This window comes from Mustela lutreola, chromosome 14 (assembly GCF_030435805.1).
Source record: "Mustela lutreola isolate mMusLut2 chromosome 14, mMusLut2.pri, whole genome shotgun sequence".
In the NCBI taxonomy this organism is placed as follows: Eukaryota; Metazoa; Chordata; class Mammalia; order Carnivora; family Mustelidae; genus Mustela; species Mustela lutreola.
The window spans coordinates 45,841,785-45,848,724 of record NC_081303.1 but is presented as its reverse complement, the minus strand read 5'-3'; the positions used below and the strand labels follow the sequence as shown (position 1 = coordinate 45,848,724).

Here is a 6,940-nt window from a genome sequence, read left to right as displayed (position 1 = left end):
GCGATTATCATCTGTTACAGTGAAATTTTAGAATGTTTGACTGAAAAATGATACTATTTAATGTTAAGGTACCCTGCCAAATCCCACCCTAAGAAATGACATAAAAAGCATGATGATTTGGAAGATCAATCTGGTAGAAATATTTTATGAATTTGAGTGGATTGAGGAATGGAAACTGGTTAAGAGACAACTATCAAAATAATTCAGACAAGAGATGATAATGTCTTAGAAGGGAAGAAGATGACCAAGAAAGGAAAAGAAGACTAATCTAAGAAAACTTACTGCCAGTAAGTGGCTGATGAAATAAAGAAGTCAAGGGAAAAAGGAGCCCAAAATCCTAATTCCCACCATTTACTTATTGCTTACTATGTCTTGGGGAAGTGCTAAGACTTTAATGTGAATTATAGTGCAGTCACTTTTGTCAAGTGTCCCAAATCCCCACAGAGTAAAATCTAAACTTTTAGTTGCACAGCACACAGCTGTTTGTATGTACACCTTGTTTAACTGGTTAAACTCATCTCTGTCCAGAAGGTTGGGAGATACTAGACTTTATTTATTACATGCATAGACTGACTTCTCTCAAGATTCTGTTTCTTTGCTAGCATGAAACCCCGTGGTTTATTCCCCTGAAAAGCTACTCACCTCTCCAAATTCAGCGTAATGCTACTTTCTGTGTGGAATGCCTTTCTTGCTTCCTTCAGGCTGGCTGACATGTTTTGGGGCCCTTATTTGACTCACTGGATTGCTGGATACTTAAAAAAGGCAGGCTATTTTGTATATGGTACTCTTGGATTCTAACAGTATCAAGAAAAGTAGAGTTCATTTAGATTATATTCCTGCCTCATGCTTAAATGTACAAATAATACAGAAAGACAACAGTCCTCAGGCTCACACGGGTCCTTCCATTCTCACAATGGCAGACTGTAGAGGCCTTCACTCTGGAGGCATCATGGGTGCCATTGGGAGCTGGAGCTGGAAGTGGAGCTGGGGCTGCTGCATCAGCCTGGGCCTTGGTTTGAGCCTTGGCCTTGGCCTTTGGCTGGCAGAGCCTGACACCTTTGGCGATGTGGTATGAGCACATTTCCTGAGCTTGGACTGGACATTGTAGACACGTTGAAGGAGTTAGTGGTTGATGCCCATTGGGATCTTGGGCTTGACCTTTTAGAACTTCAGCAGGGCCTTGATAGGCTGGAGATATGTACTCATGGCTTTGGCATTGTTGGCCTGCTTCTTCTTCAAGCCCTTCTTGTGCTTCTTGACAGTGTGGAAGTTTCTCAGGAACTTGAGCTGCGCCCCCTTAAAAGACTTACATCTTTGTGACTGGGATTTCTTGACACCATTTCTGTGCCATTTTTGGGACTGGTTGTGCATGGTGTGGCTCTTAGATTTGGCCATTTTTGCACTGAAGCCCATGACTCCTAAAGGGGCCTGAACTGGAAGAGAAAAAGTAAATAAATACTGTCAATGAATAAATGATTGAATGAATGATGAGTATTACATCACTAATGTAAATGATTAGTAATGTAAATGTATTAGTTAAATTAGTAATGTAAATGATTAGTTAAATGGGTTAATGGGTTATTAGTTAGTAAATTAGTTAAATGGTTTAAATGGGTTGTGAGTTGACTGCTTAACATACTTTCTCCCTGTTGTTTCTTGTAGCGTCTAGAAATTGTCTTCTCTTTTGCTGTCTTTCTTCCCTTATTAGCATATGTTATCCAGAATAACCGACAAAATAGCAACCATGTTGTCACCTCACTGTCAAACTGGACAGATTCTTTTTCCTGGTTCCATCTTTTAGTGGGCATCGAAGACCGAGAATTTATTACCATTTGAAGACTTTTTGCTAGGGAAGAGCTTATTTTTAAAATCTCTTAATTAGTTATTATAAGGAGATGGTAATTTTGCAAAAATGATATCAGAACAGATTTTCTCCATTCTTTGGTAATAGTTGTTATTTATTGAACTTCTACTGTATGCCAGGTAATTTCATTTTTATTTATTTCACAAAAATTTATTGAGCACATACTATATGCCAAATACTTCTTTGAGTGCCTGGGATTTTTTTTAGTGCAGTAAAAAAATGGATAGGAATGTACACAAGTCACCTATTTTTATAAGATGAATTGATTTGAGTTCTATAATTAGAGTCATGCAATCCTTCCAACAGCTTTTTAAGACAGATTTTAGTTTCTCTGTTTTATAAAAAAGATAAAGAAGCATAGAGGGGTTATGTCACTCATTTGTGATTTCATGGTTAGTGAGTTTCAAACTGAGATTTGGGTCCAGGACTATCTTCCTCCATAGCTAATATACTTTGTTTTAGATGTTTCTCCTCATTAGTATGACATTGTGGAGATGCTCAGAACTGAAGGTCAGAAGACATGGGGGGGAAAAAATCCCAGGTTAGTAACTCAGCTTAGTGTGACCTAGGATCTATTTTGCAGCATCTCTGAATCTCAGTTTCCCCAGCTGGGTCATAATAAGACTCTGACTTGCAGTATTATTGTGAAGAGGAAATAAAATATTCTCGATGAAAACCTTAAGCACAGTTCATGGCACAAAATAGACATCCAGCAAATGTTAGTTTTAATCTTTTTATCCTTTTAAAAGGAGTTTTAAAATTCCTTTTTAAGGGCATAATAAAGCTAATTGTTTCCAGTATCTGTGTGATAAATCAAATTTTTCAAGTAATCTCTCTTCATATTTTATTTTCTAAATAACACCTGGGTTTATAGGTTAAACCAATGAAGGAACTCAGTGGGAGGGCAGGGAGATGGTGAAAATGTTAGCAGAGATGGATTCAGCTTCCCAGGCCATGGAGGAGCTGTCCTCTTAAGTGATCTATGTCCTTAAAGTGGCTCTTGGATGGTCCCAAGGCTGCTAGGAACTAAAAGTCCCTCCATCCTGCTTCCTCCCTGAGGAGCCTCCCTCTGCAGAGCATTGCACATTCTGGTCCTCTATTGCTAACTGTCTTCTCAGCCACAGTATCTGCGATGGCCCTACCCCTGATGTTCATATGGTGCCTTTGTTGCAGCTACTGCCATGGTCACTGTTACTGCCGATCCCAGAAGCCTTGCTGGAAAAGGCAAAAACATTGTTCTGGGAGTCAGGGTAATGATGTGACTAAGGGAATGTTAGTCAATACCTCTAGATTCCTATTTTCTGAAAACAAAACAAAACAAAACAAAACAAAACAAATAAAAAAACCCCGAGATTAGAGGAGATGATTTCTCAGATTTCTTTCAGTTCTCAAATTCTTTTCTAGTAACTTCTCTTTGCCTCTTCTGCATTTTGTTCATTCTCCCACCTGCTTTAAGTTCCACTGAAAAAAGTGCTTTCATAAGGGTAGGTACTGGCTGTTGGTAACAGCTTATTCTTCTTCCCCCAGAGCAAGCGGGCCCATCTGCTGCTCAAAGAATACCCTCCCTCCCTCGGTAAGTGCTTCCCTATTCACATAAGCTTTGTTTTTCAACGTCCATCTATTGCTAGGTGTGTAGGTTTGGTTAGCCACCAAAAAAAGGGATTCTTTTTTGGGTGTTGGGTAATTTTCTCAAGTTTTTTTGAAGCTTAGGGGTTCAATTAGATTACTCTCTAGAAGGCTACGGCTTTACTATACTAACAATAATGAATAAAATACTTTTCAAGGCATTTTTCATATATTTCATTCTACTTTACAATATGAAAAGTTATGGTGGAAAAAAAAAAAAGAATGAACATGATATATTCTGTATAGAATTACAAAGGCATTATTTTCAAGCTTCTATGGAGGAATTTTAAAGCTGTTAGTGGGATCCTCTTACTTCCCAAAGTGGTTAACTCACAAACTGGACTCCACAGAATTTTTTAAATGCCTATAAATTTTTTAAAAAAATTTAAAAAATTTTAAAAAATTGGCCATGTATGACATTTAAAGTGTGATCTCATTTATGATGTCTTATGTATTTTTTCATCACAAAGTAACACAATTTACATTTCTTTAAGATTAGCATGTTAAATGCATACAAACAGAAATAGGCTTGACAAATAAAGGCCAGAGTGTCTGTCTTCTGCGGAAAGCACATCAGAGTTGACAAAAGAATCTCGGCTGTCAAGGATCATTTAAAACCAATGAATTAAAAATCAGGAGGTCTGGACATTGGGGAGGGTATGTGATTTGGTGAGTGCTGTGAAGTGTGTAAACCTGGTGATTCACAGACCTGGGGATAAAAATATATGTTTATAAAAAATATATGTTTATAAAAAATAAAAAAAAAAAATCAGGAGGTCAGGGAGAGCCGTACAGAGATGATAAGGCTCTCTGTATTTGTCTTAGCAAGGGAAGTATTAAACCAGAGTGATTTTCTTCTTCATTCTCCACCCACCCTGCACCAGGGAGAAATGTGAAACTCAATTTTACCCTTGGTTGAGAAGGTGCTAATTTGTCTGACAAGTTGTTGGAATCCGAGGATGCTCAACGTATCCTTGATGTCTCAAACCTTCATGCTGAGTGAAGCATGCCTCTAATGTGTCAATGTTTAGGAGGTATTGTATATCTCATTAGGTAAGAACAATGTAAACCACATGCATGCAAATGGGGCAGGAACTTGTCCCCTGTCCAAGGGAAAACCTTCAACTTGTTATAACCAAGGCATCTTTTTTGAATCACTCTCATTCAAGTAAATATTTGATCAGAAGTTAACTATCCTTTTATATCCTAGAGGATTTAACTGAACTTTCTCTCCGTTTGCTGTCTATTTCACGAGAGGTGCGATCTCCAAATCTTTCCCTTTATTGATTGCTGTATCAGTGAGTATTTATCAAGAAGGCTCCTAAGAGAGATGGCAATGGAAATATGAAAACTTTAATTCCTTTTCTTTTTAATTGTGTATTCATTGATTTTTTTCATATACTTTCTAAAGCCAAGAATTAGCTATGTGAGTGACCTTTGCATGTTAACTAAATCCTCGTTGGTAAACTGATGCATTATTAAGAGAAAAGTCCTGTTGGCAAAAAAGCCTTTTCCAAGCACATAATTCACCCCAAGTTGCGTGACTGAAAAGAATAGCTAACACTTATATAATTCGTACTGTGGGCTAGGGCATTTTTCTAAGTGTTTTTACTCATATTAACTCAAGTAATCCTCATAATAAGCCTGTGAGGTGCGTATTATTATTTTAGCTTTATAGAAGTCAAAAAGCGATGACCAAAATTCACAGCTATAAAGTAATGGAGTCAAATTCAGACTCAGACTGTCTGGCTTCAGAGCCAGCTCCTAACTCCCATGCTGTGCTGATTTTTCTCATAATGTAGAACTTCATTTCGGAGTGATAAAGTATGTGGGGTAAGGGTGCCATTCTGCAGTGAAGGAAAAATGCCACTCTAGTCAGCAAACCTTCCACAAGTATTTGTTCATAGCTGTTTTCAAAAGATAAAATTATGAAATAAATTTTAATATTTTTAATAACATTTACTTGTTACTTTTTAAATCATCATTATATGCTATATAAAAATCGAGCTTCTGAAGCACATCTAACATAATAAAAGCTATTACTTGTTGTTGAATCCCTACTATGTGTGAGGCATTTTGCATTCATCTTACCTTTGAAATAACTTATGTCGGTATTATTATTTATATTTTGCATAGAAGAACATGAGATTCAGGGAGGGTAAATAATATGCCCAAGGCTCCATGTTCTAGAAAGGGCTGGCTGTTTCTCAATATTCACTCTTTGGTACTTCATCAGTAATAAGCCCTCCTGACTATTAGATGTTATAAGAATGCCTGGAATAAAGATGCTTTTAAGTATTCCTTGAAGCTAGGTGTTACCATGTGATTAAGCTCCGACCAATAACATGTGGGCAAATATGTGTGACTTCTGAAAAGTGTCCTTAAAAGTGAGAGTGTATCTTTTTTTTTTTTTTTTTTTTTAAAGATTTTATTTATTTATTTGACAGAGAGAGATCACAAGTAGGCAGAGACACAGGCAGAGAGAGAGAGAGGAGGAAGCAGGCTCCCTGCTGAGCAGAGAGCCCGATGCGGGCCTCGATCCCAGGACCCTGAGATCATGACCCGAGCCGAAGGCAGCGGCTTAACCCACTGAGCCACCCAGGCGCCCGTGAGAGTGTATCTTTATCCTCCACTCCTGCCCCTATACTACTTTTTTCTGCTGGCAGGAGCATGGATATGATGGCTGGTGCTCCAACAGCCATTTTAGATTGTGAGGAGAAATCATTGCTAAGATTTGAGAAGTCCTGGCGGTGTCAGCTCTTCTCTGGACCACTAGTACCTCAGTGCTTTTCAAACTCTCATGTGCTTCCAGATCACTTAGAGGTCTTATTAAAATGTAGATTCTGATTCAGTAAGTCTGGGGTGGGCATCTCAGAATTTGCATTGCTTTTCAAAAATTTTTAATTTTAATTCTAGTGTAGATAACAGACATTGTCACATTAGTCATGGTGTACAGTATGGCCATTCAACACTCCCATGCATCACCCAGTGCTCATCAGGGCAAGTGTACTCCTTAATCCCCTAGTCAATTTGTCCCCCACCACCTCCCCTCTGGGAACTGTCAGTTTGTTCTCTATAGTTAAAAGTATGTTTCTTGCCTTGTCTCTCTTTTTTCTTAGCTTTGCTCACTTGTTTTGTATCTTAAATTCCACATATGAGTGAAATCATATGGTATTTGTCTTTCTCTGGCTGACTTATTTTGCTTTAGCATTATACTCTCTGGATCCATCTATGTTGTTGTAAATGGCAAAATTTCATTCTTTTTTATGACTGAATAATATTCCTGTGTATGTATGTGTGTATGTCTATGGATATAGATAGATAAAGATGATGTCATAATGCAATACACCCACACTATTTATATATTTACACATACATACATACATCGAGGATGGACACTTGGGCTGCTTCCATAGCTTGCCTATTGTAAATAATGCTGCTATAAACGCA

General features: G+C 37.8%; 1 pseudogene; it reads right to left on the bottom strand.

Annotated features, from left to right (window-relative positions):
- Positions 1-847: 847 nt before the first annotated feature.
- On the bottom strand, positions 848-1,395 carry LOC131814454 (large ribosomal subunit protein eL29-like; annotated as a pseudogene).
- Between the last annotated feature and the right edge of the window lie 5,545 nt (positions 1,396-6,940).